At 38.9% G+C, this 12,816-nt stretch overlaps 1 protein-coding gene across 1 annotated transcript in view; it reads left to right on the forward strand.

The window, feature by feature from the left end:
• Positions 1–12,816, forward strand: part of GPC5 (glypican 5) — a 746,923-nt gene that overhangs the window by 368,732 nt on the left and 365,375 nt on the right. The gene's annotated exons all lie outside the window — the stretch shown is intronic.

The raw sequence follows: 12,816 nt of genomic DNA on the forward strand, positions 1-12,816 counted from the left end.
CAATACCTTTGTAGATTATTCTAAACAGAATCTAGGTATTTTAGGTATATTGAATCAGTAAATCGACAGCATTTTAGAGTAATATATTTAAATTACTTTTATCAAACAAAATGCATGTCTTTTAGTGAGTGTGGAGTAAATATAGAGAGTATTACAAAGTATTTAAAAAAATGTATTATACTGTTGGTTTGTAATTGAGTCTTTGCTGTCTAGTTTGAAGTCTTGTTTCTAAAATTGCCGTACATGTTTCTTCAGAAGTTAAGTGTTAGTATAAACATGATACCTCCAGTGAGGGGGCTTTCTATGTGATAAATATGTAGTAATGTATTAGTTGTATTAGGGTTATCCAGAAGATCAGAACCCGTGGTATCAATAGGATCTATCTAGCTATCATCATCATCTATCATCTCTGTTTAGAAAGGGATTTTAAGGAATTGGCTTACAGGATTGTGGGGAGCTGGTAAATCTGAGATCTGTTTAGATCTCTAGGCAGGGTAGAAATTCTGTTGAAAGTCAGTGTTACAGTCTTGAATCCAAGGCAGCCTGGAGGTAGAATATTTTCCTTTTCTGGGAACCTCTGTATTTTCTGACTTTCAACTGATTGGATGAGGCCGACCCATATCATGCAGATCATCTGCTTTACTCAAAATCTAAAAATGTTAATCACATATAGAAAACACCTTCACAGCAACATCTAAAGATGTCTTTGGCATTAGTATTGAATATCAAAGCCTAGTCACATTGACGCATAAAATTAAGCATCATAAGTAGTGTTCTAGGTGATGACTGAGATGGCAAGTTGGTACTCTTCTAGAGCTGAAGTTCTAGAGTTGGTGGGTTTTAGGTTAAGTCTTCAGGGAATATTTCTCTGGAGAAATCACATTTAAACTGAAAATGTGGGAAGATCTGATTTTTCCAAGTAGAAAGACCATGATGCTTCACGTGTCTGAGGGAAATCATCAGGATGGAGCAGAGTGAGATGAGTGATGTATGAGGATTCTCTGGAGTAAGACTGTAGATGGGAAAGTGTCAGAGTGCACGGGCCATGGAAGAAGTTTGAACTTTATTCTAGGTGCCTTAAGAAGTCACTGGAGGCACTGAGCCAGGACTGATATAACCTGGATGCTTCATGGAGAGTAATATTGAATTTAAAGTTGGAGAGGAAACAAAGAGAAACTTACCATTCCATACTGGCTGATGTGTGTGCAGTATGAGAGACAGAAAATGAAAAAAGAGAAAGAAATTGAACATGCGCCTCTAAAGGATAAAACATTATTATTCACAGTGGATGAAAATCTGTCAGATTTGTGTTATCTGTGAGATTTGTCTCCTTGCGGAGCAGTGCATACCATAAGCAAACTACAAGTATGTGACCACAATGAGGAGAAAACATGCAGAACCTATATCACAGAGACTTTTTCTCTCTAACATAGTTCTTCCTCATGTGAATTATGAAAACATTAAACATATAATAGAAAAGCACATCAATAAGCAGTTCAGAGAAGCTTATCAGAAGTTTTTAAACATGTGCAAAAGTAATCCCAATTAAGTTAAAGAATTTCCAACACAAATAAGGTGCAAGTTAAATTAAAAGGCAAGTAATTTTTTCACTGACCAAAGTGTGGAGAAAAAGGTACTTAAATACCTCAAAAGAAGAATTATTTCTATGTCTTTTACATCTTTGAAGGACAATTGGATAACACACATCAATATTTCAAATGTATATGCCCTACAGAGCAGCTGTTTCACATATAACAATTTATCCTCAGACATACCAAATACATAAACAAGAGCTTGCATAATGTATAGTTTATGGCTGCATAAAGTAGGGATAACCAAAATGTCCATTAATAGGGAAATACCCACTGGCAATGTAGGAGATGCTGGAGATGCAAGTTTGATCTCTGAGTCAGGAAGATCCCTCGGAGAAAGAAATGGCAATCCACTCCAGTAATCTTACCTGGAGAACCCCATGGACAGAGGAGCCTGGTAGGCTGTGATCCATGGGGTCACAGAGAGTCAGACATGACTGACCACACTCCTCTCCTAATGAATGGTAATGGTATGTTAAAATAGAGTATAGTTTTATTTTTAAAAAGAAAGTCATAGTTGTGTATGTAGTGATGTGGACATAGCTGCAGAAGAGAACTGGAGGACATGTATAGAAAGAAAAAATGATTGCTTGTCATTCTGTGTGCTTTTATAATTTACCATGTGCTTTCGGTCCCTTTCCAAAAAAAAAGAATAAATTTATTTGTACAAATATTAAAGGAAAATTATCACATATCTTTCTGAAATACAAATGTTACCTTGCTGAAGAACAGTATATTGGAAAGCCCATGAATTTTAAATAAAATACAAGTGAGTTGTCAAATAAAATAAGAGCAAATGAAAGTTTCTTTTTTTTAGTAGGGTATAGTTGTTTTGCAATATTGTGTTCATTTCTGCCACAAAGTGAATCAGCTCTTTGTTGTTGCTAGTTCTCATTCGTGTCCAACTCTTTGCAACCCAATGGACTGCAGCATGCTAGACTTCCCTGTCCATCGGGAAGTTCCCTGTCCAACTCCAGGAGCTTGCTCAAACTCACGTCCTTCGAGTCAGTGATGCCATCCAACTGTCTCATCCTCTGTCATCCCCTTCTCCTGCTTTCAATCTTTCCCAGCATCAGGGTCTTTTCTAATGAGTCAATCTTCACATCAGGTGGCCAAAGTAATGGCACTGGAGAATAAGCTATATGTATACATACATCCCTTCCTTCTTGGACCTCCTTCTCTCCTCCCATCTCATCCTTATAGGTCACCACAGAGCACTGAGCCGAGCTCCTTGTGCTGTACATTGAAAGTGAGCGTGTTAGTGGCTCAGTAGTGTCTGACTCTTTGTGACCCCATGGACTGTAGCTTGCCAGGCTCCTCGGTCCATGGAATTGCCCAGGCAAGAATGCTGGAGTGGGTTGCCATTCCCTTCTCCAGGAGATCTTCCTGACTCAGGGTTTGAACCCAGGTCTCCTGCATTTCAGGTAGATCCTTTGCTGTCTGAGGCACAGGGAAGCAGTCGGTTCTCTTTAGTTTTTCCGTGTTAGGTTTAGAAATATTTGAGATAGAAACTTCATAAAACAGAAAATGGTAATTGCTGCACTGCATGTCAAGTAGACAGTGTTTGGGAGATTACAGAGTGGTAGGGAACTGATTAGAACACCCTGATCATTGCTCTCCCAACTGAGTAGAACCCAAAACCAACCTGGTTCACACGTCTGACACCCTGGATAAGGAGGTGTGGTATAGACGGAAGGTTTGTGTTTCCCCCAGATTTGTATGTTGGGACCTAACCTCTGATGTGATAGTAAAAGGAGGTGGGGCCTTTGGAAGTTGATTAGGTCATGAGGTGGAGCTCTAATGGGATCAGTACTGTTGTAAGAGAAACTCAAGTAGTCATGTACAGATGTGAGAGTTGGACCATAAAGAAGGCTGAATGCTGAAGAATTGATGCTTTTGAACTGTGGTGCTGGAGAAGACTCTTGAGAGTCCCTTGGACTACAAGAAGATCAAACCAGTCAATCCTAAAGGAAATCAATCATGGATACTCACTGTCTGATGCTGAAGCTGAAGCTCCAATACTTTGGCCACCTGATGGGAAGAGCGGACTCATCGGAAAAGACCCTGATCCTGGGAAAGACTGAAGGCAAAAGGAGAAACGGAACAGCAGAAGATGAAATGGTTGGATGACATCACCAACTCAATGGACATGAGTTTGAGCAAGCTCCAGGAGGTAGTGGAGGACAGAGGAGCCTGGTGAGATGCAGTCCATGGGGTCACAGAGTCAGACACAGCTTAGCAACAAAACAACAACAAGAGACTCCACAGAGCTCCCTCGCCACTTCCGCCATGTGAGGTCCCAGTGAAGACAGCCATCTCTAAACCAGGAATCAGGCCCTGTCTAGACACTGAATCTACTGCACCTAGATCTTGGACTTCCAGCCTCTAGAACTGTGAGAAATAGGTGTTGGTTGCTTGTAAGACACCAGTTTCTGTGTTTCTGTTTCAGTGGCCCAAGTGAACTAAGTAGAGTGGACTAGGATAAGGAGAGAACTTGGTCATTGGTAGTGAAGGTGTTCTTTGCCTGTTTGATTATTCTACTGCAGGTCCTGTTGTTCCATATCAGAGCCATTAAACTGATCAGTGGATAATTTCTTGTATTTGAAATAAAATACAAGAGAGGTATGTCATAATCATATTGGAAATTCATGTACAGAGAGCATGTGAGTAGTTTGATAAAATATTAATTCCAGATACTAGTATAATAATAATTTAGCTATCTGAGTTCCCTTATATTTAAATTATACATTTAAGAATGCTATTGTTCAATTCATAGTTAGTTATACATTTGCTTTTATTTTTTTGAAGTTTATGTATTGGTTTGCCTTATTTTTATTTTCATCTAAGCACTCTACTTTTCACTTAAAACATGTGTACTTTAAATTTCATCTGATTTATTAGTCAAGAAGAAAGCCTGTTTTTTTCCTTTGTGACACCTAACTCATTAGTGAGGAAGAAAGATATTTATTTAAGAGCTATACTAATTATATTACATAAAGATCTCACCTTTAAGATGTAGGGCTACATAGTTAAGGAGAAATGAAGTGTAATACTCTCTAAAAAAACATGAAAGAACTTATGTCCTTGAGATACATAATTTTTTTTTTAATTTTCCAAACATTTAGTACAGTCATTGTTTCCAAAGTGTGGTTCCTAAATTTTCTGGCTTCTACTCTAAACCTCTACTAAATCAGAATTTGTGGGCCAAGGCCAAAGAATGTGCCCTCCTGATGATTCTGATGCACAATCAATATGAAAACCACTGCTTTAGGGTATTACCAATTTTTTTCTTTTAAGTAATTATTTTTTCCTAAGACTTCAGACTTTTTAAAGAAGTGGGAAGGGGACATGTCCCCTCATAAGGAAGTTTAGATATCATGATATGATAAATCTTATTGTAGAAATTGTATTATTTTTATGGATAAAGATTTTACAGCAGATTTGGTATCTGATAGAATTCCATATTGATATACAGAGCACCTTCTACATAATGAATTTTGCATATTGGGTGGCTGAAGCCTTTACACAACCAGAATTTTAAGTATTGCATACTTCTGGAAGAAAAGTATTGATGGTATCCTCCTTAGATATTTGGTTTCACCAATGGAGATTAATTATTTAAGCCACATTTAGACCTGTAGCAGTACTCAGGAGGTGAGGCATTTAAAATCACTGATCTTTCAAACAAATATGCATGATATAATATATAGAGTTTTGCACAATAATGGCTATTTGGGGATTTCTAAATACTGACCATAATGGACTGTTGAGTAACTGCAAATAAACATGGAGTAAATATCAATCATACTGTTTTTAATATAGCATCCCCAGAAAAAAAAATCTGGAAAGGATATTTATCCTTTATTAATGATAGTATTATTTCCTTTAAAAATGGTAAAGATGAAAAAATGATCTTCTCTATACAAAGCTGAATATATGTAATTTTTTAGTGTATGTATTTTGGATAAAGATTTCTGTTGAAACATGATGTTTTCAATATTTTCTGGACAGTTTTAAAATATTCTTTGGCCAAAAGTTCCTTGTGTCGTCCAGACCTTAAGATCAAGATATTTGTGAATTGGAAAAGCTTCAGGACCGGACAGCTAATTAGGGATTTATTCATGCAAGATGCAAGTCAGCTTCTCTTTGGGACTTGATCCAAATCAACACAGTGAGCCTCAAGAAGCATACACGAGTTTGACCCATTAGTGCTTGTATTGGCTTAATTTATCACGCTTTTTAATGTGGGTCTTTGGGGAACTATTCTCTAGCAAACTTTATTATTATTTTTATTATTTACTTATCTTTACAAAAATTTTAATGCCATTCCTGGGAAAACACATGGTTGTTTGGGGATGCCTAATTAGCAGTTTCCTGTTCATTTTACTTGCAAATGTATTGCTTTCCTCACTAGAAGTTTTGTAACAGCCCAGATGACAAATTATTCAGCTTCATGAAGATTCCACCAACTAAGCAAACTGTTTAGTTTTTAATTTAAAAGAAACAGGAGAGCAACTTACAGGTGGTAGAATATGGAAGAAAATCATCCTTATCCAAAGGGTTCCTACTGAAAGAATGTGAAGGTCAAGGATCTTTCTCTTGTTTATTTTAAGCAGATGATTTCAAGTTGCATACCAATGAGTTTAAATAACCTGATGTCTTGAACAGTGTAAACTGCATCAGAAGTTTTTTACTTAAGACTTTCTATTATAGAATTTTAGCTTTCTCACTGTTGAACAATGTTTAACAAATATTTATTTGGTGCCTACTGAGTGCAAGGCTTGGTTACAGCATTAGTATTCATAGCAATGGTCTCAGCCATCCTAGGAGTTACAGCACCTATGGTGGCCCGTAGTGGGAGCTGAGATGGTGGTGTGCAGGGCGCTATGGGATTAGAGTTGACCTTGAACAGCACAGCTTTGAAGTGCCGGAGTCTACTTGTACACAGATGCTTTTCCAGTAGTAAATACAACAGTAATCTGTGATTCAGAGTTGGTTCAATCCTCTGATGCAGAACCTTGGATACTGAGGAACCATGGATTCTAAGGAACCACCAGTATGGAGGCCCAACTCAGTAACATGTGGATTTTTCAACTGCACTCATGGTTGACACCTCTAGCCCCTGCCTTGTTCAAGAGTCAACTGTATATTGAGGATTCAGCTGGAAGTCAGGCAGTCAAGGGATCTGGTAAATGTTGCCGCTTCCATTATACTCTGCCCTCCCCTTGACCTGCAGCTCATCCATCCCCCCAGTGCTTGAGGTGTTGCAGGTCAACAGCTCACAGCTGACACCAGAATCCATGTTCTGCTCCTTCAGCCCTTCCCCAGTCCCCAGCCATGAGGCAAAGACTAAGGTCCACAAGAGTGGCATCGTTGCCTCAGGATGGAACCGACTCTGCTGCAGGTGGTGCTTCAGTGCTTCCTTGTGGGAACAGAGGGAGCTAGACACCAGCCAAGACCCCATTCTCACCTCACTTTTTTCTCTGGCTGTATCCCACAGCCCTCACTCCCCCTTTACCTGACAGCACTTCTCCAATAACCTCTGGAGCAAAAGTCTGCTTCCAAGGAACCTGATTTAGCAGAATGATTTTCACTGAGACCTGCAGGCTAAGTAGGAACTTGCTAGTTGGAAAGTGGTAGAGAGGAGAGAGAATGTCAGGCAGATGAATGCCACCTATGAAGGGCATATGGGAGAAACAGCCTCAGATAAAGAGTAGAGTGAAATGAGCATGGAGCAGGGATAGAGAGTCAGTAGGTGATTGGGGAAAAGAGGTGGAAACCAGAAGGGAAGCTGAAGAGGTTAGAAATCTTTGTAAGCCAAATTACATCAACATCCAGTTAATGCCAACAATTGTGGAAAGTCCAGAACATCATCTATATTTTAGTCTACATAAAATTCATGACACTTGAAAAAAACCTCTGTCTTTGAAATATTGTGAAATATTATTCTCAAATTATTTCTTTTGCATGTACTGCAAGAAAGAGGGGGCTGTTATTATGGAATTCTAAATTGCCTTCTATGATCAAGGCTGCTGATCCCAGCAGCATTTATAAGGCTGTAGCAAGCTACAGTGGACAATGTTAGCATCTTGTTGAAATTCTCATTCTCTTTTGCAAAGGAAGGGCTTCAAAATGCAGTATGAAGAGCATATTGTAAGTCTATAGTACATAATATTTAACAAACAGGTGGAAAAATGTATTTAGCCTAACAATTTCTATGATAGGTCACTCAGGTTTTAAGCATGTTTATTCTGATATAGTCCATAAACTGGCAGTTACCTAGGAATGTGGTTCTTCAGTAGCTGTGGAATGCATTACTGTGTGTGGCACTGAGCACAGATGTATATTATAGTTCCAGTGAAACACATTTTGAAAATGTATATAAAATATGGGGAAAAATACTTGTGAGTTACATCTGACTCCCAAACATGGGACTAAATTAAGGGTTATTTTTATCAAATTCAACACTTCTCTACCATTTGAATTATGACTAATGACACATTTCTGTTTGGACTTGAAATTGCTATAATTTGTGACTTTCCACAAATACACTGATCAGGCCCTCACTTTTGCCCCCTAGATTTTTATGATAGACTCCTAATTCATCTATATGCTACCTCCCTTAGAGATTCATTTCCTATTCAGCTGATTATTATTTAAGTAAATCAACAATGCAGTTCCTTTCTTGTAAACCCTCTCACAAAATGAACTTTCTCTGCAAGTCTAGACATCTCTTTGTACTCTGTCCAATACATCTTCAATCCAAGTACACCAAATAACCTTTCATATCTCTGTGGTTGGCAACAAACATTTCATTCTTGGAGTTTTCTCTTCACAGTCCTTCAAAATCAAGAGTAAATTACAGCATTTTATAAAGCTTGATCAACTGGGCATTTTGCTTCTCTGGTGTGTGCCCTCACACTTAACACTTGGTGTATGCTCTTATGATAGCACTTGTCTAAGACATACTTTAATTGCTCACTTGAGTGTGTATCTCTTTCACTTGATTATTCCATGAGTGAGTCCCAGCTTTCATCTAAGTAAGGTTCAGGTATGTCCAGCAAAGTGAAACTGGGAGCATGTGTGGCTAAAATTTTAATTACAGAGAGAATCATTTAAATATAAGGAGCATAGTGAGCCCTGAACATAGAAGTGGTCTGATTTCAAATATACCCTAGTGTCTGTCACTCAAACTTATTTCCCAGTTTAGTCCCCATTGTATGTGAAGTCAGTGGAAATATGGGAATGTGGTTCACCTGCACATTCTGCCTCAGACAGTCAGACAGCATTTGGACTGATGAGCCATCCACCCATGATAGGTGATGTCCTATCCATGAGAACCCCGAGATCAGTGGTGGACCAAGGAAGCTGAGACTGTGGTCCCAGCAGAGACCATGATGCTCTGTGCCACAGGATCATTGGCTCTGTGGGTTTGATGCCTGCCAAAACAGGGGCTGACTTCAGAGACACCTGATTTCAAGGGCTCTTTAGAAAGCTTGGATCTAGCCTTTTACAGGCAATGATCATTAGGGTGAAAATTAACTTAATGTAGCCTTGTTTACACAGCTGTGTAAGGTCTGAAGAGACTGCCTATACATCAATATTACAATTACATCTGGTTAATAACAGTAGAAAACATAACTATTAAGACCATAGCTAAGTATCTTGTATTATCTTCAATTATTATGTATTAAGGAGGTATTATTATGATATCTATTTTCAGAAGAGGAAAGTAAGGATTGGAGACATTAAGTCACTAACACAAGATCCAGTCAGCAGCAAGTAGCAGGGTTAAAGCTGGAAATGATGCTAGACCTCATGTTATTTCCATTGTTGTGGTCTAGTGCCCAGTCCCTAATAAATTACATGTGTGAGTGCTGAGCAACTGAATGAATGTAAGAATAGCTAGTAGATTTTTTTCATTCAAGTAACAGCACAGATGTCTACACTGAAAGTGTGAATATTTTCAAATGCCCGTGATATGACCCACATGAGCAATAGAGCAGTGCTGAAGTCTAGTTCACTGATCAAATCTCAATCCAGTGCTAAAAATACCATTCATGCAACCATCAGAAAATAATTAAATCTTTCTCCATAATCCTTCAAACCTCCCTTTAGTTCCTGCCGACACACACCTACGTGAACATTTTAATGTGTAACTGCCCAATAAAATTGCTTTAAAGCTCTTCCTGCTAACCTTTAACCCTGGGACTGTGTATAATTTATTATCCTATAAACAATCAGATCCTTTCCTTTCCTTTTTTTTTTTCCTTGAGATTTCATTTTTTATGCTCCTCCACCAATTTTGCTTGTTTACTGGATAATATTGAATTAAGGCATTTTTATTATTTGCCATTTTCATTTAAGAGGTATGCTCCCTGATCTTAATTAGCATTTAATGAAAGCAGAGTATGTTATCTATAACAAATCATTGCTTGTATTTTTTTCTTGTTGTACTCTTTGTGATTTCTCTCTTGTCCTTGAACTGGTGTCCATTGTAAAGAGAAGTCTCCTGCTTCTGATCTCAGTTATGTGATTACATTTTGGGAATGTTGTGATCTGAAGCAAAATATAGTTAAGCCTTTCATCTTCATCTATGGGTAGTATGGATCTATATATTTAATATGCAGTCAGATAAAAAATATGAATCCATGCTATGTGGTAGTGCCTGAAGATTATAAACTATTAATGGCCAATTCCAGACTTAATTCTGTAAACTAACTACCTAAGTGTATAGGAACAATTATGTTCTGAGATGGCCTCATAAAGTTATTAATGTATTTCCTAAATTTCCAAACTCTATGCAGTATTTCTTCTGTATTAAATAAGAAATTTGGGGTTTCCCAGGTGGCACTAGTGGTGGAGAATCCACCTGCCAACGTGGGAGACTCAGGAGAGGTGGGTTGGATCCCTGGGTTGGGGAAGATCCTCCTGAGGCAGAAATGGCAATCCACTCCAGTATTCTTGCCTAGACAATGTCATGGCAGGGAAGCCTGGAGGACAATAGTTCATGGGGCCACAAAGAGTCACACATGATTGACTGACTGAGCACACACACAAATAAGAAATTGCCGTGATATAAAAATCTATATTTAAAAAAAAATAGATCTCAGGAACATGGAAACTATGTGCTTTTATTTAAACCTTGGACCTACACTTTTTGCTCTTCTGTTTTCCTCAACACTCTCACTCTGCTTCAGTTACCTAAAAACACTTCCTAAACTCTCATTTCCTTCTGTACTGTGTCAGATTTTGGTCAGGTGACTTCCGGTTCAGAGTAACATCTTGCAGAGGGACACATTTGACTACTGCGAGGTCTGGGGCTCTGCATGACTCAATAGGTGCCTTGGAAAGTGTGGCCAAGCTCCGCCCTCATTGACACTTCGGGAAGCTGGTTCTTGTTTAAGGCGATCCGATTCCCCGGTGGCTCAGATGGTAAAGCGTCTTCCTGCAATGCGGGAGACCTGGGTTCGATCCCTGAGTCGGGAAGATCCCCTGGAGAAGGAAATGGCAACCCACTCCAGTACTCTTGCCTAGAAAATTCCATGGATGGAGGAGCCTGGTGGACTGCAGTCCATGGCGGGGGGTGGGGGGCTGGGGGTTGCAAAGAGTAGGACAAAACTGAACCACTGAACTGAATACTTCCCCACTGCCTTCCTGATGAACTTCAAGCTTCTGCATTTGACATTAAAGGCCCCCAGAGATCTGGCATCTGCTTACATGTGTCTCGAACCTCACTTCCTATCCTTCTTGATCCACCACGTGTACTTTACCCTCAGCCATCACATAACTAATGGTAATTTCCCATGTGTGCCACTTGATTTCGTGCCCCATGACTCACAGCCCTTCCTTCCATCAGGAGTGCCCTTTATCCCCCTTGTTTGTCTTAATATCCTATTTCTCCTTCAGCACCTACTTTACAAGAGGATTTCTCAGAGAACATTTCATTATATTCTAAATTTTATTACTATTTTTTGACATTTCATTGATTCCATTTTTTTCTTCAAGCTTCTTATTTCTGAAAGTTTGTATTATAATGCATCATTGTTTCCCAGTGCCTATTGTGGAGATTTGCTAATATGTCAAAATTACTACTGAGTGGTGTTTGTAGTAAAATTCAACTCTGGAGTTGAATAATAGCAAATCAAATTTTACATTTTTTTTTTTTTCTGGTAAAAAGTTTACTTACTCAGTTGCATATAATTTAATCTATTATGTTTATAATCCACAGGACTTTTTTTTCCAGGTCAATGCCACAATTATAATGAATGTTAGATAAACAAACCACTTTTCCTGATGAAAAGAACATACAAGCTTTCTTATTCTTAGTCCTCCTATAACTTTCCCCTTAGCCCTTGTAATCTTCTATCACTCTCTGCTTTAAGAGCAAGAATCACTTTTTTAAAATCGGAAGTGACAAGTATAGGAAGAAAAGTAAAGTAAGACTAGGTGGGATAGAACTTTCTCTAATGTTTGAGGGTAGAGAATGTTTTCACTTTTGTCTCTCCAGTTGATTTACTGTGGCTACAAGCTTAGGTGTCTGTGCACAGGCTTAATGAAGGCGGAACGATGAGTCCATTTTTGCAGTTATTTGTTCCCATGACCGTTTGCTGTTCAGGCTGATTGAGCATCTCCTCAGAAGATGCACTTGTCACCGGGTGCTTATCATTGTCACTTCAAGCTGGGTTTGCTTGTCCGATACTGAATTCCACTTTACAGAAGTTAGAGTCAGCATATCACAGCTCTGCTCGACGTAGGATGCTGCATATGCTCCCCTGAGGAGGGTTTGGTGCTGCTGTCATTTTATAGAAAGGATACAGCACCGACTTAGTTTAATACTAAACTCCCTGGTGGTTCAGATGGTAAAGAATCTGCCTGCATGCCGGAGACCTGGGTTCGATCCCTGGGTTGGGAAGATCCCCTGCAGAAGGAAACAACTACCCACTCCAGTATTCTGGCCTGGAGAATTCCATGGACTGTATGGTCCACGGGGTTGCAAAAAGTCGGACACGACTGAGCGGCTTTCACTTTTACACAGGCGTAAGCTTTTATGTGTAAGGCATTTAGGAAAGCATCACACAGATAGAATAAGTAAAAGGTAATATGCAAATTACTTTGCTTGCAATGAAATCAAATATAAACAAAACACATCCATTTTTATCATCGAACAATTACCAGCCACCATCTGCTTTTTGTCTGTGATACGTCAGCCATGATAATTGAG

This window comes from Muntiacus reevesi, chromosome 11 (genome assembly GCF_963930625.1).
Source record: "Muntiacus reevesi chromosome 11, mMunRee1.1, whole genome shotgun sequence".
In the NCBI taxonomy this organism is placed as follows: Eukaryota; Metazoa; Chordata; class Mammalia; order Artiodactyla; family Cervidae; genus Muntiacus; species Muntiacus reevesi.